Source organism: Embiotoca jacksoni, unplaced genomic scaffold, assembly GCF_022577435.1.
Source record: "Embiotoca jacksoni isolate LCO1_2020_lvr unplaced genomic scaffold, fEmbJac1.0.p SCAF_20, whole genome shotgun sequence".
In the NCBI taxonomy this organism is placed as follows: domain Eukaryota; kingdom Metazoa; phylum Chordata; class Actinopteri; family Embiotocidae; genus Embiotoca; species Embiotoca jacksoni.
Window position 1 is genome coordinate 6,512,501 of NW_027185341.1, and position 23,661 is coordinate 6,536,161.

The following is a 23,661-nucleotide window of genomic DNA, read 5'->3' on the forward strand; positions in this document are numbered from 1 at the left end:
GGGTGGGATGTACTTTATTGTACCAGTCGGTCTCTGCACTCAGACAGCACTGGTTGTCTCCGAAATGAATATAATTTACAAGTAATGACAGCATGTAATTTGTTTCACTTGGGACGTGCTGCTTAAATGGCACCATAATGTTCCCAGACTGGATTGCATGTTTTTTACTGTCACACTTTAGTTTTGTACGCCGCTGAAGTCGTATTACAGTTTCGGTGTCTGTTGGTGCTCCCTGCTAAAACAAAAACATCAGCTACCATTATGTAATGACACAGGTCAATGACAGCAAACGCAGTAATATGGGGTTGTACTCTGGAGTAGACAAATTAACTCAGTAATTAGGGATGGTCATTTTTTTTAGCAAAAAATACTGTTCGATGTCCGCTGGGAACTCTTTGACTGTCATTCCACGACCCCCGAGCTGCTGCACGCACAAACACAGAAAAATACAGAGACTCACTTATGATGTTAAGTCTCAACAAATGCCATCCACCTCCAAAAACCTCGCCTCGAACAAAGCAGATGAGAAGCATGTCTTCAGCTTCCTCTTTGAGATGAGCGCCGTTGTTTGCGCTGCACATCCAACATCTAACTTACCTTGTCTGTTGTCAAAGCGAGTCACTGGCTGTTGATCTGTGGATCGACTGTCTGCTTAATGCTTCGCTCTCAAATGACTGTGCATAGCTGTGGTAGACTTGTTATGCTAGCTGTACCTGGCAGAGTTTGGATTGCATCTTATTTACCAGTTCCACACAGAACTTTTTGCGTCTTTGCATGGTTTAGCCATTTGTACCGTAGCATCTAATCTGAAATCGTTACACACGTTTTACCGGAGCCTGGTAATGATATGCTCTTCCTCTCCTTCGTTTTATGCTTAATGGCAGTTGGCAAACAGCTTTTAGGTACATTACCGCCACCTTCTGGCGGTGGTAAGTAAAAGAAAAAAAAGGGGAACTGTATTTTAACAGCAAGATGACAGTCGCGTAAACTATTCGATTTTTTTTTTTTTTTTTTTTTTTTAATGAATTAATTGGACTTTTCAGCCTGAGGTTGATACATGAGCAGTGGGAGGCAAAACAACAAGCTGCAAATACTAAACTGTATAATAATAAACAAAATGTACAGCTAACATCTAGCAGTAGCATTCATTCACAGTCACGTTTTCGGTCACCCTATAAAAATTCCAATACTGACTCTCCTTTCAGCACGTGGTTCCAGGAGGAAACAGCTAGATGGGTCTTAAGCTGCCAAATGCTCCACTGTGTCTGTACTAAGCAGAGAGTGTACTGTGTGTTTTCAGAGCTTTTCACCGAAAACAACCGCCTGCAACAGTAAAGTTGCAAAACAGGGAGCTGAAATTGCTGCAAAGCTATTTAAAGCTGTATAGATTCACCAGCAGCGTCTGTCACATTGTTGTCATGTTGTCATTTAAATGTAGATACAGTTAAATGTTGCTAATCTGATCATGTAGAATCCTGCAGCGCCATAATGAGCAATAAAGTACGGACATATCAACCCATCAGTGTCAGCCAAAAGAAGTACATGAACGACAGAAAGATTATTTAAATGTTGGGAATGTTTTGGCCCTATACGCTGTCTCTCCAGCCCTACAGATTATTAATGTCAGTGGGGTGTGGATAAAGAAAGGATAAAGAAAAGACCATATGGTTGGGCTCACCAAAGGATTATGATTTGTTGTTGTTTGCAGAAAAAAAAAGAGAGAGAGAGAGAGAGAGGAAAAGTGACTTCAACATTGTTCGGCCCTGCGAGGAGAAAGCAGCTTGGCAAAATGGCACGGATTAGTGTGCTGCGAGAGAGCGCGCTTCCCTACCAACTGTGATGCTGTGCAGTGTGTTCAGTTAACTTGGTGCAGGGCGGGGAGAGGAGGGAGGGGTGGGGGTGCATTTGTGGTGTTTGCCCAGCGCTTATTCAAATATGAGCTTTGGAGTCTCAGTTCTTGTCCAAGCATGAGCAAACTTCAGAGGGGGCGTGGCCGACTCATCATTCAAAGTAATGATCCGGTAAAATCATAGCCTAGAGTCTAATGCAGGGCAAAGCTTTCACCTTTAATTCTACATGTCTTCCCCTAATTCACTGTCCATGAACAACTCAAGCAGGCAGACCACTTAAACATGCACCATGCACTACCCAAAACACCGCCTCTTCCAAACAGAGGAGTACAACTCAGAATTTATTAGTCAGTCCTAAAGAGGGGGCTTTCACATCTGTCACTCCGTGTAAGGAAAACATTAAAAGCAGTTTGTTTGAGCTCTCAGCCAATATTCACTCCTTTATTCAGCAGTGCAGAAATGGAAAAGCTGCATTTAAGTGCAACGGACTTAAGAAAAGACAGCATATTGAATATGCAAATTTGCACAGATCCCCCTTTTTTTCCTATGTATTTTTCATCCCCTGAATTAAATGTGCATGCCTCTGTCATGGTGTGTAAGTCATTAGTTACTGTTGCAAGCTGCATTTCAAGCCAGTTTTTCTCAAGGCAGAAGAGAAATTGGCATGTTACTTGAAGATTTACGGCTTGGTTCTCTTGTTGGAAAATGCGTGAAAGCACACAAGAACTCGGCGTCAGTTTGTGTCTCTATGGCCAGCTGGCTGCGGCACTTTTCTGCTTCTTTACGGTCTCTTTGCTAATGTAGAGGATACATTGAAATGCTTGCCGTTGATTTTTTTCTGTTTGTAAAACTGATGAACATTTATGGATTTTTGAATTTGAGTTCCTCAAACACCCTTCACTCCACTTTTTGTTTAAATAATAGGTTCTCTTCATGAAACACTTTTTAGTTGGTCCATATTGGGCATGAAGAGATTCCTTATTGATGCGATTCCAATGTAAGAGATGGAGTGCAGTCAGGTTTTCAGTATAGGTGTGTGTGCTTAGCGTCCTGGAGTTCTCAGTCAAATCCAATGCTTGCTCCTCCCCTTCTTATCCAAATATGTTTTTTCTGGCTTTAACATAAACAACATGGCGAAGGCCAAAATGTCAGACTCAAGGCTTCAAAACGGCAGTTCACAAATGATTGTGTGTGTTGCCACCTGGCTTTAGGAGATGGTGTTGACTTTAATTGATTTTTTAAACAGGATGAGGGTTATTGATTTTGCCCACCATCTCTTACAGTATGTTGGAAAGGGATTTCTTCAGGGACAGTGTGGACAGGAGGAATAAATACAGCAATTGAAAACTACTTCCGCATATGGTACACATGTAGGTATTGCTTTTAATTCTTGAACCTTAAATATCTTTGATAAATCTGTCAGTTTGATCTCATGTCTCCCACTAGCTCATTTAATCACCACCTTTTAGGCTATTTTACTTTGTGTCTCATCCTCATTCTTCCTCTTGCTTTTTACGGTTTTATTTCTTCATTCACCTCTCTCTCTCCGTTTCAAAACATTGGTACTTGCGTACTGTACTGCGAACAGATCTGGTCCAGTCTACATCCAAGACATGGTCAAACCTTACATCCCAGCCCGTTCACTCCGCTCTGCATCTACCAATCGGCTTGTTGCTCCCTCACTGCGAGCTAAACACTCTACAAAATCACGGCTGTTTGCTGTCCTGGCTCCTAAATGGTGGAATGAGCTCCCCAACGACATCAGGACAGCAGAAAGTCTGTAGATCTTCCACCGCAAACTAAAAACACACCTCTTCAGACTTTACCTTGAATAGTAGCACTTAAAATGGCACTTACTTATAGCAGTTTGAAGTTTGGCTATCTTGAAGAAAATTGTACTTTCTTGATTGTTGTTGTTCTGAATTTGTACCCTCATGGTTGAAATGTACTTACTGTAAGTCGCTTTGGAGAAAAGCATCAGCTAAATGAAATGTAATGTAATGCTGCTTTTGTAACCCTCCCCAGGCTATTTCCTTACTTTTCTCTGTCGCTTTTCCATCCCCGTCACTTCTTTTAACCATCACTTCCTTTTTCTTCCAGCCACACCCCTCAATCTCTAGTCTTGGAAGAATTGAAAGCGAGAGGAGAGCCATGCTCTTCCTCCCTCCAACGACACTGACGTCCCCTCATTTACTCCTGATATCATATGAGTGATTCAGCTGGGAGAAAAAGCCTCCCTGTACTGTATGCCATCCCTCTGCTCCTCTCCTCTGTGTTTCTTGCCTCTACTTTACTCTGGCCCATCTCTGGAAAATCTGAATCGGTTGTTTATTGTTACTCCTCTCGCAAAGCCAGTTTGTCTTTGCTCGTAAAGCTTCGCAGACACTCCTTATACATTTTTAACGACGTTAGTTTTGTATTATACTTTCCAGCAGCCTCCATTCAAGCGGTTTCTGCTTGTTTTCGTGAGGTTATAATGGTGGTACAATAAAAAAAAAAAAAAAAGAGGTTGGCTCCTCTGAGGTTGAAGGAGTAAAATGGTCTTACGTAATAGAACAACTGACTCATTGTGTCAGTCAGATATGATTGAGGCTGTTGCTTGTATATTTACGCGTTAAAGCGCCTGGATGACTTCTTTGTTTCCTCTGATTTGTACACTTACTGTTTCTCTGCCCTCTTATCTCCACCTGTTTCATCTCTCTTTTTTGCTTAATATTTTTGCACGAGCGCTCCACAGCTCAGTATGGAGCCTTCCTTCCCTGCCTCTGCACCCTTGCCATGCCAGTCCCACGGCTCCAGGGTTTTCCTATGTGTATTTATTATGTATTTATAGGCGCTGAGCCCTGTTTTCTATCTGCTTATCAACAGCCACCATTTACCCCACCCACCAATTTACCAGACACAGCCCTGGGATTTCAGGACACCGCAGGCCCTGGCTGTAGTCACTCAGACCTCCATCCCTGTCCTCCCTGTCTCTCATTCGCTGCTTTTTACAAAAGTGTTTCCAAATGATTTGTGTTCTGCTGGTTTATGCTTTTTCTTACCCCCTAATTTATATTACTTCTTTTACTGTGTGTCTCTGCTAACCTACTTTCCTGGCTTTCTCTCTGTCTCTCATTTGTAGAGCGCTCGTAGCTCTGAGATTCTCAATCCTTCGCTGCCCCTCGCTGTTTTTTTTTTTTCCTTCCCAGAAACAACAGAAGAGTGCTTGCTTAAACGCTCCTCTCTTCTGCTCTTGTCAAGTGTGTATTACTTTAGCTATGAGGTGTGAACGGTGATCCGTAGAGATCATAAATCAGACATGCCAGTCACCTACCATGTTGCATGTAGCCAAGTACCATCCCTGCGTTTCTGATTTTGCAATAACATATCAGTAATAACGCAGAGATGCAAAGAAGCACACAGGTTGGATCTTGTTCCAGTGGCATGTCACCGCCTTCGTAGCCAGGCGGCAAACAGTATAATTAGACTAATTGTTTCAGCAATAAATTTTAATCCAGACATGAAAGAATTTGGAGGGGGTTGCATTACTAATCACTCACATAGTTTGCAGCCCATGTTCAGAGCACCGGGACAAAGACATAGCTTTAATAGGGACTGGCACAGTGGTGGATGGTGGGTAATTTTAGGCTAGAATTGATTAAAGTAACTCACAAGTTGAGGCACAGTTAAATGAAATTGTGCACAGCAGGCGCAAGACTAAAATAAAGCTCTTTAGTTGTTTGTAGTGTTCTGTGTGATTCTGAAATTGAAAGAGAGAGAGAGAGAGAAAGACAGACAGAGAGAGAGAGAAAGAACAGGATGAATAGTCTGAAAAGCGATTAGCATGGTTTATGCGAAGGTAAAAAAAAAAAAAAAGAGTAAACGTAAATGTAATCACAATAAGTTGTGGTTTTGAGTCATGCAGTGACACTACTATTTAAAGAGATTTTTTTTTTTACATTCAGACAGAGGCAGTTGAGCTCTTTCTCTGTTTCCATATTCATGCTACGCTAATCGGACTCACTGCAGCTTCAAAGTTTGGATGCTATGTGTAAATAGTAACTAAGAGAAATAAAATAATTTTTAAGGTTTTTGATTGTAGTTTTGTTTTTCTTTTACTATATTAAATGTATAAAAGCAAAACAAATTATTCCCCCCCACACCCTCCGTATTCCAATATTGTGTTATGTTAAGTGCACATTTATGACAGAAACTTGTCAAGAAAAGGTTTCATTGTTCTCCTGCCATACAGCATAGATCATTTCGTCTCAAAGATTGACTTGCTTGCTGCAGTATTTCTTAGTTTATGGTGATTAAAAGATAGCCCCCCTTTGTCTCTAAAGTCACACTGTTAACAAAGCACTACTCTCACCACCATTCGCATCTGATATATTTTTTTTCTGTCTTTCAAGTCCAAAGCCACAGGAAATGAGGGAAATCCATTAGCTCGGTGGTTTTAGCCCTTTTTTCCCCCACTCTGTACTCCAGTCCAGTGCAAGCATAGTCGTGCCCTGTGGGCCTGCATGACAAGGGCAGAGGAAATGGCCAGGCATTAATGGCAGCTTTGATTACTCTCCTGTCACTAATGTAGCCAACATGAAAGACAAGACGGGGAGAGGGATGACTTCAGCCCCAATCAGAGGCAATCTGATGGCATTTACATGTAGCCAGGCCATACTTATGGTGCCATTTGGAGCACATACACACACACACACACACACACACACACACACACACACACACACACACATGATGACTCTGGGGGAGGCTTACGTACAATATTCAATCACTACATCTAGCGCTCACCTCCCATGTGCGTGTCTCTCAATAATGACTGAAGAGGCTTGTAATTAGAAACTAGGGAGGTTAAAGGATCTTCGTTGTCATCTCTGTCCTCCTTCAGCCTTCTAGCCTTGGGTGGGTGCTGCTGTTTGCTAAAATGTTGAGACTAACCTTTTTGTTGAGTAGCAGAGCGACGTTGATGCATTGGGTGTGGCAGGTCGTCATCCAACCCGCTCTAAGACGTGGTGTAATGTTATAAAGCTGGAGAAAGCAGAGGTGGAGAGAAGCATTTGTGTGAGATGTGATAGGAGACTGAGTAAATTAGTAATTCTAACCCAAACCACGTTTTTTTTTTTTTTTTTTTTTTTTAACTTAATGTGATTTTTGATGTCTAAACTTAAGACACCTTACTTATCAAGCCACACTGACACAGTGCCCTTTAGTAGAATGGCAGGTGTATTACAAGCTTTTGCATTGAGTAATTTGTATGTTCTTTGATATTTTATAGAACAAAATAGTTGGCTAAATAATTAAGAAAATAATTGTTAGTTGCAGCATCACAAAAATACAATGTCATGAACGAACTAAAAAGTATTTTTTTTTTTCTGTTTGGAGTTCTTTCCTTGCTTCAGTGGCTGACTTAATTTATCAGCTCAACAAATGTGTCTCTGGTTTCTGCCCACTGAGGTCTCAGCCAATGAGATTAGCTCTGCCTTCACACAGGCTCGGGCTCCTTGAAATATTTGGATAACTAAATTTCCAATTTGCCATATGCGTGTCCCCAAGGGTATTGATGTCTCTTATAAAACCTTATCATGTGCACAAAGTGCAGAAATGTTGTCATCCATCCGCTCACAATTGGAGCTGCTGCTTATGGAGCCATTCGTGTGTCAATTTGAGCAAGAGCAGCCCGGCAGCCTGTATCGGCCCTGCCTGCACATACAGTACAATAATGGGGATACATATACAGTAAAACGACTGATGTATAAAAGACTGTAGTGTTGACAGATTCAATTTGAAGGAAATGGCAAAATTTGAATTAAATGGTTTCCCATATTTTAAAATTCAACTAGACTTAATTTTTCAGTGAAAATACACCCATATTATCAGTGACAAATTAGGGCTGCAATTTAGAGGAGCACACTGTCCCCTCTAATTGCAACACTGTAATTTGCCTTATTTGCCTAAATTATTGACGCTTGCAGGAAATTTTCTCTGCGACTGATGAATGAAAAGTCAAGAGGAAATCCTAAAGCTGTCTTCCACATAGCAGCAAGCGAGCACTTTGTTAATGGCCTGAGCAAAGATGCCTGAACCTGCTGTGAGGAGAATATATTTCTCTTTGAGTTTGAGTCTAATTTTCATGCCAGCATTCATTTTGGGAGGGTGATATTTGTGAATTCTAATTTGGCAATGAAAATCAGATGATGATAATGCATGGGTGATTTTTTTTTGCACCTATAAAATTTTCCTAATTTGACTTTTTAATGATAGAATTTGGTTAAGTGTGTCTCGGATCAAAACACAATCAGGAACAACACATTCTTTAAGCACTGCAACTTCAGTAAATGCATTTGAAAGGACTTCATGAACTTTGTTATTAAGTTAATAACATGAGACTGGACCCGAGTGCATAATAAACTATTAAAATACATAGTGTCGCGCTGTTGATCGGATTGACTCTCGGGTGAGGCTGGTCGGCCATGTCACGCTGTTTCTAGGTAGTGCAGACTGCTCTGACCTCAGCCTCCCTCGTGGGGATGCACACACTCTTTACTCGCATCACCGTACACTTTTCAGCGTGAAGATGTGTGTGTGTTTGGGAGACAGCAGGTAGCCTCTGTGTGTGTGTGTCTACGACTTGAAATTCTACTTTTCCACCTGCTCAGTCAGCATCAAACCTCACTGGAAATAGCCTCGCCTGCTGTTCACGTCTCTCTCTTACGCTCTCTCACTCTCTCTCTCTCTCTCTGTTTTCTATTGCCTGCTACCCAATCACAGATGTGGATGTGACTCCTCCGGGTGCTTTTACTTCGTGCCTGAGAGTTCATTCAGTGTCAGCCCCGGCCTTATTGACTGGAGCTTGCACAATGGCTACAACATATGTCCATGAGACCGCTTCCTCCTCTGGAAATGAATCCGCTCTCAACAGAAACATGGCTGCCATTCTCCTCTCCTTTCATTCCCTCCTCATAATTCTATTAGTGCGTTCTATTCAGGAGCAGCCTGATAAGTCCGCGGCACAATGAGCGGCGCACTGGAGAGGTTCTTCGGGGGTTTGGATGGCGCTGGCCTGTGTGATGTTTCATAGAGCCTCGGCTTTGTTCTCACTAGTGTAGCCTCTAGCAGCTACTACTGCTGGTACTGTAAGCTGCAGTCTATCAGCTCCGAGAGGCGCTTGATGAGCTTAGAAAGAGGCCCGTGTCTTTTCTGTGGCTTTCATGCTCTGTTTCTGATGCCACAAATGGCACCATATAACATCTTCTGTGTGTGCGTGTCAGTAAAATGTGCTCGCAAATGAGCAAAACTAGTAGAGACATCTATGCAAATGCAAAAGCACATCCATACATTCGAGCACATGCACACTCTGACACACTTAATCACACTGACTTGTCTCCGCTGCCTCAGGGAATATGTGCTTATGCGTGTGTGTGTGTGTGTGTGTGTGTGTGTGTGTGTGTGTGTGTGTGTGTGTGTGTGTGTGTGTGTGAGAGACAGGGCCCCTCTCTCAAAGGAAGATTAATATTGGCCGTGTCCTTCTGCAGTGTGTCTTTGTGCCATTAAGATGTGTCAAACAGAGAGTCTTAATCTGGGATGAAGAGTCCCCAGCATGGAGATGCACCGACGTGGTCATCAGTGATGTTCAATCTGAGGTTTAAGGGTATCAGCTCTTCAACATGTGTTTTACGGTGTGTGTCTTTGGACTATCGCCTCTCCCGTGTTGCCACATGTCTGTTCACTTCACGAACAGTGGGAGGCAGAAACAAAGAGAGACAGGTGTATCGGAGGAGGTGAATATCAGAGGGAGAGAGAAGGCACACCAGGTTCAGCGCCAAGAGGGACGTCATGAGAACAAGCCAACACTCATGTTAAGACGGAAACACACAGCATGAGGAAAAAAGAGAGCAGTGTCTATTGTTGCAAGCACAGATTATAAAAATGTACCTTCAAGAACAAACTCTACCTGTCTGCCTGGTTTCCTGTCTCCTCTCATGAGTGTTGCTGTTGTGTTACCTCTCACATTTTCTTCTTCCTGTGTCTGCTCCGAATACTCATCCCCTCGTCTTTTTCCCTCTCCCTCTCCTTCCTGCACCGGGTCCATCAGGATGGAAGCACGGTAACGCCAGGCATTCTCCGTAATGCCTTCTAATGAATCCATCGCACGCTGTGAGAGCAAAAGGGCGGATGAAGGGATTGAGGGGAGGAAGAAGGGAAAAGTGCGACGAGAAAGAGGGCGGGCATGAATAATGAAAAGCGCCAGCGCTCACGCTGTCCCATCAGGCCCGGCGACACCCCGGCTTCCTCCTGCGCTGTTTTGGTTACAGGCAGATGAGGGCTGCTTGCGCGAGGGGAGAGGGACATAAAGCGGGAGAAGAATGGCCCGAGATGCGAGCAGATGGATGTGTGCTACGTGCCTCGAGTGCTAAGGGGAGAGGCTGAGGAGAGCTGAGAAGCTGATAATTAGCAGTAATTGTGGTTCAGGGGGGGAAAAAGGCAATTGGTTTGGGTTTCATCTCAGGCGCTTCTCTGTTTTTGTCAGAGAGTTTGACAGTTTCTCTGCTGCGTTTGTTTTTATCAGTATATTCATCCTACTGTAATATATCCGTCAGTTTCCTGGAGCCCGAGCTGGTGCCAAGATATTTCGTTTTCTATAGTGTTAGACATATAATACAATTATCGTAATAACTGAGATATTATATTTGACAAACAGCAGGATGCTGATTGTCTAACGTCATTAGTGCTGGGTACTGAACTTCAGCACTTTAAAAGCCACAATCAAATTGCTTCCATGTCATCTATTATCAATTAATACCTTGTCATTCGGTACCAAGTTTTGATAGGCTTCATTAACACGTTTTACTGGCTGTGTTTATGCAGAAGTAAATCTCATCAACATCAGTGAGCAACAGTGTTTACTATATGTAGACTCGAACTGGCTGGCCTGTTTAGGTGAGTAAATCTTACGTTAGATTGGCTTTTCAAACTAATTTCTGGCTCCATACTTGTCTGAGCTGCATGCGCTGAAGTAACTGGAGGCTTCTCTGTGCACAGCTGGCTAGCTATCAAGTACTGATAGTCTGAGGCGTTTTGGGAAAATCTGTAAATTGTCGCGTCTCGCTATAGCTCGCATGCGAGGCATTTAAGGGACAGCTGTTAATTGGGGTTACAGACAACAACCTGAGTTATACACTGCCCCTCTAAACTGCATGAAATCTAAAGATTTGTACTGTAATGTGTGAAGTGATTATAATTTTCTTAAAATGGATTTCATAAAATTGGTTTAAAAAAATAAATAAATAAAGCATCAGTCAGGAACTAATATTAAGTTCCAGATGTCTGTATCTGCACCAGAATCAGAATGATTTGAACACTACTCAGCCCTAATTGTGGTAAAGTGCCCAGCCAAACTACCTGCAATTGAACTTTGACAGTTTGTACAATAAACAGCTGACTCATCATAATGATCTGGTGAAGATTTTAATCTTCATTTGCATTTCTGGTTAGTTCAATGCAGCCTTAGAAAACCCGCAGCGTATGAGGAAGTAATGTTACCTGCCCGACGGAGTGTGAGGTACGGTGGTCCTCCTGACGCATGTGCACACTGTAAATACAAAGCCGTAAAAAGCAGGCTTTCCTCTGCACGCTCGACTGGCTGTGGCAGAGTGGAGGTGAAATACAGACATAAAGCGAGAGAAAGAGCGGCCATGACAGAACTGTAAAGGAGCAGCTTTGTATGTAGCAGCACAGAGGCTGAGGCCATTTGTTGCTGGAGAGGAAACCTCAGTGGATGTGCGTGTTGAACAGAGACGGTCTCTCACACACACAGTCAGATATACGTGAAACTCAAAAGACCGATTCCTCTCCTGTTAGGATTACACTTCTCAGGAATAAAAGACCCTCTTCAGTCATTCATAAATGCTTTTGTCAGTTGCGAGCAGCACTTTTTTCCCCCAGTATTGTAAGTACCTCTCTCTGAACATGGTGATGTCTTCCACCATATAACTAACCTTTAACCCCACGGCACCGACCTGCATCTCATCACAGTGCACAATCGCAATCGTTTTCCTCACCCTACCTACTGAGCCGCGCAGTTACATGGATGAACTGCTCAATTCCAATTACACTGAGGTGATTGCATCCCTGTCACAAAAGCCCACAAAGGCTGTTCAATGGCACACGACCACATACACACACACACGCACGCACGCACGCACGCACACACACACACACACACACACACACACTGGAGAACAAGAGTGGCTGTCTATTGTTGACGCAAGGAGAATTTAGAGAGGCTACATCAATCTTGTCATCAAAAATCAACATGCTTGTTAGTCTGTGTGTGTGTGTGTGTGTGTGTGTGTGTGTGTGTGTGTGTGTGTGTGTGTGTGTGTGTGTGTGTGTGTGTGTGTTGTCGTCGTCGTCGTCGTCGTCGGTGGTGTGTGCGTGCGTGCGTGCGTGCGTGCGTGCGTGGGTGGGTGGGTGTGTGTGGGTGCGTGTGTGATTCACCTTTTGGTCTGAGCAAGGTTTTACTGGACTGTGGGTCGATAGATCAATGTTGAGTGGAAGGCACACACTCAGCAGAGCCAGAATAGCTCAGGAAAGGCCACAGCAATCAGTCTTAGCCAAGCCTGTCCCCTAATCATCCAGTGGAGATTTTTATTCTGAATGGAGGCTATTTTTACAAACTGGCACTCCAAGCGCCTCCAATGAAGTCATATATGCCGCAATTACAGATGTGGATAATTGATCTCACTATCGATCTTGAATCGCTTATTCTGTTCTGCTTTTCTGTTTGATACTCTATTATTCACTGCTACATGCATGAATGTTGTAAGCAACTGATCAGACTTTAAGTTAATCTAATAACACAGGCAGGAGGCAGCTGATAAAATCTCACTGCTGGAGTTTAACCTAAATGGGAAGAGCCAAAACCACAGACTGCGAGCTGGCAAGCTTGACCGGCAAATAAATAACCCTGATCAAAGATGGCTGGAGACTGGAGCTTCTTAATAACACTGTAGCTACTTTAACTTCTGCATTGAGGTTTAGTTTAACAAATCAGTGTTTAACCAAAGATCTGCATCACAGGAAAGTCATCAAGATAAGATGTCCGTAATTGTTATTATGCAGCTGTAACTGCCATATAATTTAATTTAGGAACACTTAGGAAATTTTGGTTGGTGGTTATTGTTACAAATTACATATTAACTCAACACTGTTTCTTTTCTATTTGATTACAGTCCAGCAGAGCTGCAGAGCTCTCTGGATGGCGGTGTCGGCCGGTCTGTTGTGTGTGGTGGACACTTCTTTGATAAGAGCTATTTAGCTAAATATTTTAGCAGTGAAATGTCAGTAGTAGAAGAAGTATTTACATAATTTATACTGAAGTAATAATACCATTGCAGCAATGTAAAAATAGATCATTAATTCCTGCATTCAAAAATCCTACTCAAGTAAAAGTAAACGAGTATTAGCAGCAAAATGTGGTTAAAATATTCAAGTAAAATTCCTGATTTGCTCCCTCTGACTGATATATTAATATCTATGACATCATTAGATTATTAATACTGAATCATCAGTGTGTCAGCAGCATTTTACTGTTGTAGTTGCTGCAGGTGGAGCTAGTTTGAACTACTTTATATCCAGTTTCATATCCAAGGTCAGCAGATAAATGTGAGGGGTCGCCGATGATTGCTGGGAGAAGAAAGAAGAAAAAACAAAAACATTTTTTTAGATAGATGCTTTATTCATCCCCTTGGGGGATATTAATGTATCCAGTAACTCACACATGAAATCAAAAAGATTTGAAAGCAATGTGTTGTATTTTTAAAAGTTGCTATATTATCCATTGTGTCAAATCTTAATCTGAAAAGTAACGAAAACTGTCAAATACTTGTAAGGGAGCAGTAAGTACAATATTTCCCTCTGAGATGTAATGGAGTGGAAACATAAAGTAGCATCAAATGGAAATACTCGAGTAAAGTACCTCAAAATGTGATTTTTAACTTTATTTTTAAAATTTTTTATTTCACTCTATTAATCCCCGAGGGGAAATTTCTTCGCTACAGCAGGGGGGCTCTCAGGGGGGAGCTGCTGCAACAGGCTGCCACTAGCGCAGCGCCAGGTAACCTGACCTGAGGTGCATGTTTTTGGATGATGGGAGGAAGCCGGAGAACCCGGAGAGAACCCACGCAAGCACAGGGAGAACATGCAAACTCTGCACAGAAAGGGCCAGGACCGGAACCTTTTTGCTGTGAGGCGACAATGCTAACCACTGCACCACCGTGCCACCATGGTCCACGTATATAGACCACATAGACCACGTATACATGGTCTATAGAAAAAGATATGTGATAGAAGTTGGGGGTCGTGCTCTGTGCCCCGACCTGGAAAACAAAATCCCTGTGAAATTCTCAGATTTACTCAAACTGAGCAAATCACAACTACTGTACTATTTCATTTTCCCCCTGAAGTACTGTATCATATTACATTTCAAAGGCACAAATCAACTCGCAATACATGCATAGTCCATGTGATTGTGGAACATAATGGGATTATTTGGTCAATACGCGGCCCGGCATGCTACTCATTCATGCGGCTCTGTGTGAGCCAACTGATGGCAGCGCCGCTTCACTGATGTGGTGCGTTTGAACGCTGAATGAATGGTGCAGATTAAGGATCGTCTTTTATGTCACACGGGGAAAATTCATCATCTCTCCTTCCTACTTACAGAGACACACACATGTGTAATCCACCTCTGCTTTAGAAATGGAGATTAGAAAGCAGTTCAGTTGTCCTCTTATATGGCTTATATGGGAATTCAATGATGCACGTTTACATTTCTGTTACGAGATTCGGCTTAAATCTTTTGCACGTGTTCTCATTGCCTTCATGTTTTATTTCTTGATTTGGTGCATGGAGAATGGGATTTCTGTTCCTCCTGAGAAACTCGGAAATATTTGAGCAGAAAATCTATCTATCTATCTATCTATCTATCTATCTATCTATCTATCTATCTATCTATCTATCTATCTATCTATCTATCTATCTATCTATCTATCTATCTATCTATCTATCTATCTATCTATCTATCTGTCTGTCTGTCTGTCTGTCTGTCTGTCTGTCTGTCTGTCTGTCTGTCTGTCTGTCTGTCATCCAACCATCAATGCATCCAACCAACCATTCGTCCGTCCGTACATCCGTCCATCCATCCATCCAACCATTCATCTATTAGGTATTTTGCAGTACATAATTGCATTCCCAAGCTACATTTTTTTTTTAATCAAAGGACATTTAATTAACTCGGGGCCCTTCCTGATTTCCTGCTGGCTTTGATGCATTTGAAACAAAATAAGAAATAATTGTATGTTTCCAGCGCTGAGAGGATGACTCCTGGAGGTGTAGACTGTGTCCAGTCACACCACAGACAGTAACTCCTCAATGGAGAGAGAAGCTGACGTACAGAGGCAGTGGGGCTGATGCTTTTATTTATTTTTTCTGACAAAGAAAGACTTACAGAGATGGAAGGACGATGGAGGTGCTGAGATAAGAGGTGGCGCTATATTAGGACGTGCACTGTTGGTGCCTCCTGCACAGATAAGGACGTGGAGCTTGTTGTCAGAGGCAGTGGTGTATCTGTCTCAGATTATGTTGAGATGATGGCTTCATCTTTACGGCCGCTTTATCAGATATTTACAGGATGACGTGACAACAGCTCAGGCAGCAGGGGAGGAAGAGGAGGGTGGAGGAAGAATTGTGTCGGCATGCTAGGAAATGCCTCTTCCTAAAGGATTAATGCAAAGATAATGGCAATGCAAGTCCTTAACGCATTTCACCTCTCTGTCCCTTGTCTCTCGTCTTCATCTAAAAAGCCTCTCAATAACAATCAAGTTGAACATCAATCCTCTAGTGTCTCCTTCCTCCTCCTCCTCCTCCTCCTTCCACAGCTAACATTCTTCATGGTGTCTTGCCACACGCTAAACCTCTAATAGCTGTGTTTTGCTCAGTGATTTTCATTTAGGACTATTCTTTGCTAGAGCACAGGCCTCTTTGAAGTGGCTTCAGAGGAAGAAAAAAAAGCAGCTGTCTGTTGTGTTGTGAAGGCGTTGGTTATTTATTCAGGATGACTGCATTTACATGGTGCTGGCCCCCGAGGACACCCGAGCCAAAAACTTGAAGCTGGGATGTAGTTTCTTTTAAAATCATCTCTATTGCATAATTCATTATATTGACATTATCTTTATTCGTACACATCGATGCATGCGAGCCGTGTTTACGTTTATGAATTGGTCTCAGAAGGAGGGCGCGTTTAACATGAATACATTCCACGGAGAAAAGCTTGTTTCTGGACAGGAGTTAGGAGTGTGTGTGTGTGTGTGTGTGTGTGTGTGTGTGTGTGTGTGTGTGTGTGTGTGTGTGTGTGTGTGTGTGTGTGTGTGTGTTGTGTAACCCGAGTTGTCAGTCCGCTACCTCTATACTTTCATCATTTTCCAGTTTGAGAGCGTGTGTCTCTTTCTGTGCACCTATATATATGCCTATTTGTGGCTCTGTCCTGCTCCGTTTGCATTTCTATTCTAATGTATCAAATGTGTGTGTGTGTGTGTGTGTGTGTGTGTGTGTGTGTGTGTGTGTGTGTGTGTGTGTGTGTGTGTGTGTGTCAAAGACAGACAGAGAGAGAGAGAGGTAGAGCGAGCCTCGCTAGGAGGACACAGCTGTCTCTCTGTATGTCAGGCCTGAGATCTGAAGGGGTAAGGGAGTAAAGGAGGAGGAGGATGAAGAGCACGGCAGTGCCTGGGGAGCTATGACAGCCATCACACTTAGAAACAGCGACACACATAACTGAAGCCACACACACACACACACACACACACACACACACACACACACACACACCTGGATCACGGTGTGAAGGTCATTTAGAGACCCCCTGGGTGTTTGCGGTGGACTAGTTAAAAATCCTTGAGTGAAATCTTTACTGGCCGACTCATTACGCCTGAACACACTACAGTTGGACTTTTTTTGGAGGTTGATCCTGTTTTCAGCTGATGTCAATCGTTATGTTTTAATGTTTGACAAAAGTGTTTTGGACATTTTCGTTATTGTTTTCGCTGTTTTACTTTCGTTCGTTCGTTCGTGCTTTCTTGTTTCCTTCCTTTCCTCCATCCTTGCTTCCCTCCTGCCTTCCCCAGCTCCTTGCTTACTTCCCTCCTTCTTTCCTTCCGTTCATCACAAACACAAACTGTTCTCTCCATGTCCACCTCCAAAGCACTCGCTTATACAAAACAACCTGCTTCCTGTTTGAGCACCACATCCTCCTTGCAGATCTGCAATCACAGCGGAGGGTTCGAGCAGCAAAAAGCCAGTAAACAGTAACACGTATGGTTGGATGCGAACACGCAGGTACGCCTGTCTCATATGCTGCTGAAAGGCTTTTTTCTAAATTTATCAAATGCCATTGCCGGAAAGGTCAGCTTTCACACGTGTTACGCTCGAGATAAAACAATGTACCGTCTCCTCTCATCTTCAATCTCCTTATGGTTGTTTTTGTTGTGACCCATAAATAGGATTCACTATCTTCCCCTCTGATGGCATTTACAGCTTACCTGCCACCTTGCAGCTCAATACCTCCCTCTTGAGGTTTAGAAAAACCCATTTACTGTATGTGTGTGCTTGTACAGTATCTGTCTGTGTATGAGTGAACAGATGTGTATGTGCTCGTTTTGTGCGTGCGCTCGCTATGCCCGTGGGTTTGACGGATGATCTGTGACAAGTGTGTGGAGTCAGCCCTTTGGTGGGAACCCGCTGGGGCTGGAAGATGCCCTTGTCCTTTTATATTTTACAGCATATCTTTTTTACTCCTCCGCTCTGCTTCCCCTCTATGCTTTGGCCTACGACCACAGTTATAGGCTTATGGTGATCGATCGGTCGTTTGATTTTGAAACTACATAAAACATTGTCTCCGTGCTGTATCCAAACGCACGGTGACACGGTGACACTGGGATCATCGCCTTAGATGAGATATTCATGATGTTTTGTTTCCGTCATTCAGCTCAGCTATGGATGAAACTGAAAAACCAGAGCACGAGCGAGGACTGTTGGACCATGAAAAACACGAAAAGAAAATTAAATAAAGCATGTGGAATGAGTTGTGTGGAAGGAATTCACAGAGAAATTGTTTGTGCATAATTTTTGCTTCCACAACTTTGTAATTCTTCTCCATAATGAATGACTTTAAACCACCGCGATGCCACACTGATGTCCTAAAACTGGGAAACACAGATTTGAGGTGAGCTGAGGGAACATCTTCTGCATATTTAGAATTTTGTTCAGTAATATGTTAAATAGAAAAACTTCTAACAAGGAGACCAAGTAGCCACATTTGTAGCTTTCGTACGTTTTTGCGTGTTAGTGGTGGGAAGTCGGTAAACAGGAAGAGTTGAAGGAGCACTCCAACAATTCACACATGAAATGTGTGAGAAGCTTATGTTTGCCTTGGCCTGGTTTTTTTTGGTTGGCCTGGGTCCATGTCACATGAATGTCCAACAGATCCCACTGGCATCTCAGACATATGCAAAAGGTCCCCTGAATTTAGGCACAAAAAACACATGGTTAGAGGTTTGGGGTAAAATAAGTACACTACCGAACTAAGTAACATTATGTATGTAAGTTAAGTTACGTTCCGTACGTTAAAAATGATACTTTAAATAAATCTGCCTTTTTCCACCGAATCCACCGATTTCTGCTTTCTCTCGGACTTGAACGCCGATCTACTGGCTGAACGTCATGTATTTGATCCGTCCAACTACCCCAACCTCCTCCCTGTTGGGACACTGTCACTTTTTATCCATCACATGACTTCCTTCTTCGACAACGCAGCCTCAAACGTAGGCACCTCACAATCTTGGAGCTGTTGTTGTGACACAAAAACACTTTTCACTGTGGACCTTTGCAGCTGTTACATATTTTGATGAGTCTGTGTTGGATTCAGCCTGTGAAAATAATTCAATAACTTCCTCCGTGGCTCTAAGCCTGCTTTACAAACCATTTAATAGAGTAGAGATTGAAAGCGATGGATGTTTATCAAGCGGAGGAAATCTATGAAAAGTTGCTATCAAGTTGCTTTCTGGGAAATGTAGGTAAAGCTGTAACGTGTCACCTCTGTTGTGACCATTCAGACTCCTACTGAAGAGACCGATACCAGAACGGGCCAAGTGATGCTTGCAGCACATCCCTTTATTTTCAGCTTAATGTCAATAACAGGGCAAAAGGAAATGCCTCTTCCTTCCTTCCCCTCTCTCTCCTGCTGGTGTTGGAGAGGTCAGCTCGGTGTTGTACGCCCAGGTAGGTTTTCCAGATGCAGGGCTCTCTTTCATCTTGATGTTTTCACACTGATGTGTGTCTGCTGATAGACCGCCGCTGCCCCGTTGGCTGCCGGGGGCCCCTCGGAGCGGAGAGCGGAGCCAAGAAACTGTCTGGCCACCCAGTGTAAACTATGTGTTTACAGCGGGGCCAGGGTCACACTGGGCATGCTCAGCTCACCTGCTGATGACGATAAAGGAGCTGATGTGGTTGAAACAGGGCGTAAACCAAGTCCTCCTCACATACACACTGTTTCTTTTCCCCTACTGAGGATGGAAAGAAATACAGGCTTCATCTGGCAGCTTGGTGCAAGATATCTACTTTTCATTCAGCATAAATCCGCTGTGGATTTGTGAATATTTTAGAGGTTAAGCTCAGCCAGGCAGTCTAAAGTGAAGGGGACGAGCAGCTCTTGAGCAACCGACATCTCGGCCCTCCTCCCTGTTTTCTCTGAGCTCAGCGCATACTGTGTACTCAAACATTTATAGACTTTATTCTGTGGTCATGCATTTATGTATGTTCCCTCTGCCGTACGTCGGCGGCGCAGCTTCCCCGTAGCAACATACCCCTAATGGTTTGTTTGATCAGAACACGCTCGAATTTTCCAGAACACAGGTGCCGCTGTTGGAGGATTCGAATGTAATGTTACATAATGCATAACAGCTGCATGTTTGTTCGTCAAACAACACAGAGACATTGGCTGTAGGTCGTCCTCTACGCTGTCCCTGTTAATCTGCCTGTTTAACCTCGGTGCCTTTTCCTCGCATATCTCCTTCCCTCACTTTTCCCTCTCTTTTTATTTGTGCTCTCCCGGTCGGTGGGGGTGGGTGGGGTGGGTGGGGGGGTAATGCCATGCTCTAAATAACTTTATTGACATTTGAATTGGTTGTGGATCACGGTAATTATCCAGCCTTCCTGCTTCCTGAGAGGAGAACATCAGTGCAGCCACGTTTTCCAGCCGGGCCGAAGGCAGAGAAATATGTCTCATGCAAACACATGCCTCTGTTCACACGCTGCTCGCTCATATTACCGTCCACATACTCATAGAAAAGCTTTGACACAAAGCATGCGCACCTGGCACGTATCAGTGGGACGTGCGTTTGGTGCATATTGAAGCTCATGAATAAAGCAGCTTATTGTGTACATCTTCCCCTATATAGAGAGAGCAATGTCTCAGGACTGTGTGAAGTATTCTTATGAGTTTCTTAAAGGCTGAGTGACCATGAATCATTGCATGAGAATGTTTGCTCATTCTTATCCTCCAAGAAATCTCCATGACTACGCCTCCTGTACGGTCAGCCGGTCATGAAATCGGCCCACTGGCAAGTTACATCTGTTAGACATTTTTTCTGTAGTCATTTTTCGGTTATGAACTTGGTTGGATTATTATTAATTTAGCCTAGTTTATCTCAAACAGTTGCTTTCTTTTTCTCAAGTGGTGTTTTATTTATGCTATTTCACCTTGTTGTTTCAAAATATCTCCAAAATGTCAAATATCAGAACTAAAAAAATTGTTTTAATATTTGATGGCAGCTGTCACTGCGTCATTTTGTTGCGGAGAGTTTGATAAGAAGATTTCTACATTCTTGTATCTGTCCCTTAAAATGGAAGCTACAGCCAGCAGCTTGTTAGCTTAGCTTAGCATAAAGATGTGAATAAACAGCCAGGCTAGCTCTGTCTAAAAGTAACAACATCTGCCTACCGACACTGCTCAAGCTCCCTAATTAAGACATCACTAAATAACAGGACTGACATCGCCACTGGTTGCCTGGCAACCAGGATGACAAAAAGACTTGTGGGAGCCCAGCAAAATAAAAAAAATTAAAAAAGCACATAAACCCCCTCCTCACCCATCTGTACCATGTAAAACCACATTTTATTTTATCTTCCATCTTTCTTTTATTGTTCTTATATTTCATTTTATTTATCTATTTATTTTTAATGCCAGGGTTGTGGAGTCTGTACAATTTCCTGATTTTATATCATTCTGCTTACTGGAAAAATAAATAGAAAAGACCTGAAAATTAAAAAAAAAAACTAAACAAGTTGCAGCATTCCTGCTTCTACAACTTTTACAACCTTTACTGAAAGAAGGGCTCTTCTGGTAAATCTGGGGTCTAATGGAGTCAGATCAACTTGATTTATAGTGCCCCATAGGGGCTTTAAAATATGAACAAAATGCAATACACTGTAATCTTAGAATTCAGATGTGATCTTTTAATGTCAGGAACTGATGAGGGATCCCTCTTCTACCCTGGATAATACATCCAAAGCATGTTGAGCAAATGCTTTAGCCACCAATTTGACTGACAAATTGAACCAGTGAACCAGTTTTGTTTTTTGTGCTGTAAATTTATTCAAAGAACAAACTAGTGTTTGAATTTAAAATGAATTAAATTGAAAAAGCTTCTTCTTTTCCAATTTTAGATCAAATATAGTGTTTATTAGTGAGTTTTACAAGTGTTGGTAGGCGAATATGCCACCTTTGGATGGAGGCAGGCCTGTTTTCTTGTCTTCTTGATGCCAAGCTAAGCTAACTGTCCACTGTCATGCATGCGTGAGTGATATCGATCTTCTCCTCTCAGTGTTCTCAGGCTAGAAAACTCTTTATTTCCCAACAATCTGAACCACTTCCTTCTTTCCAAATTGCCGCCAACCAGCCACGGTCAACTACAGAAGAAACAAAACAGATCAACATTTATCAAACAGAAAATGGAGAAATTCTTCAGCTTGAATCGTTCATCTCCTTCTCACTTTGCTTCTAAACTTTTATCCCAAACTTCCTACATTATAGTCTCCAAAAGACGTCACTGATTTATTCATCTAAGACTTGCTTTCCTGTCATTTAGCTGGAAATAATTTCCAGCTCCTGACTTTGCACAACTGTCCCCGATGACAGAATGGTTGTAGTCGTTTCATGTGCTGGTGTGAATGATATGGTCCTGTTGCGGGGCCGAGCAGCGTTGGTGTAAATTGACACTGCTCCCCGCTTTCAAAGTCAGTATCATTTTTCCTTGATGTAGAGCGAGAGCTGTGTCCCTGAAGCGAGGCTATCCAGAAGAGAGCGATACAATCAACAGACAGCGCTCGGCCTTTACTGGCAGAGCCTCTGTGATTTGCTCGGGTGTGAGGCGCGAGCAAAAGAGAGACGAAGAGAGAGTGAGTAACTGAGATTTAGAAATGTAAAAAAAAAAGAAGGAGGATTGAGCTTCAATCACACACTGCTTATGCAAAATTTTGATACTGATCATTGCAGTATTACGGTTTAATATCTTTTGATAAGCTCCAAACTATATTCTAGGCTCTTTTAATGCAAAATGTACCCTCGAACTTCTCTGCCCACTTCGGTCGAACTTGGCCACCCATCTGCGCGAGGCTGCTTGTCAAATGCATCGGACGGAGGAAGATTAGAGAACGGGAGCCATAAAGAGAAGGAGGAAATTGAGGATGTTTCAGTGGATTGGAGGGTGTTTCTGGGCTCCATGTTGGGTTAGTTAATGACTGGTGCATATGTCAGCCACACAGCTGTGGACGTACAATCAGCCAGCCAGCTGAAGGAAGCGGGGTGACAGATGGAACAAGGAGAGGGAGAGAAAAAGAGAGAGATGCAGACAGATATATAGTATTAAGCCGTGGTTGCACAAGAAAAAAAAAAAACTGCGAAAACAGTTGCGCGTGAGGGAGAGCAGTGGAGCAGAGGTGAGATAGAGGATTTTCAGTGAAATAAACACAGAGAGGCATCCAGAGGGAATAAACAGAGAAGGGGAGAAAGAGAAGTTGCCAAGATAGTTTCCATTCTTCTTATCCTCCCTCAACCAGCTGAAGTAGAAATGGCAGGGGCTGCAGTCCAAGTCATTACACTCAGCTGCCTCCCTGGAAAGTATTTACTGTTGTCAATAATAAAAATAAAAAAAAATAAAAAGCAAAGAGAAGGCACTGTGTGCAAAAGGAAGAAATAACTAGGATATGCAGCTCCTCTGTAAAATGACTGCACACTGATGATGGACTGGTCTCTTTGTATTCTCCCAAAGATATTAGCATATTTTCTATACCCAGCACCTTCTCCAGGAGTCTTTTCACCTTCCACTTCCTTTGACTTCACCTTTTTTTTTTTTTTTACCCCGGCCATCCTGTCTGTCCTGCTCCATTCTGGCCCGTGTTCCATCAGCAGTGGGATTTAAGCCTTTAAGAGCCTCTTTTCCCTCCAGTAAGAGCTTTAAGGCAAAAATGCGTGTGGAAAGCATTTTTAAGGGGGTTGGAAGGATCAGAGCCAGACAGAAATAGGTACAGGCCGAGAACAGGAGCGGACGCTTCAGGAGGAAGTCTTTGACCTTGGATCGTCGCCTTCTCCTCGCCGCCCCACAAAACACCAACAGTAACTCCGATGAGGGGCTTTTTTTGTGAGGCAAGGACACTCGTTTATGGTGTCTCGGTTATTGCTCACAAACGCTGTTCGCAGTATTAG

At 42.9% G+C, this 23,661-nt stretch overlaps 1 protein-coding gene across 1 annotated transcript in view; it reads left to right on the plus strand.

Annotated features, from left to right (window-relative positions):
* Nucleotides 1-23,661, plus strand: part of fam20cb (FAM20C golgi associated secretory pathway kinase b) — a 53,380-nt gene that overhangs the window by 19,215 nt on the left and 10,504 nt on the right. The gene's annotated exons all lie outside the window — the stretch shown is intronic.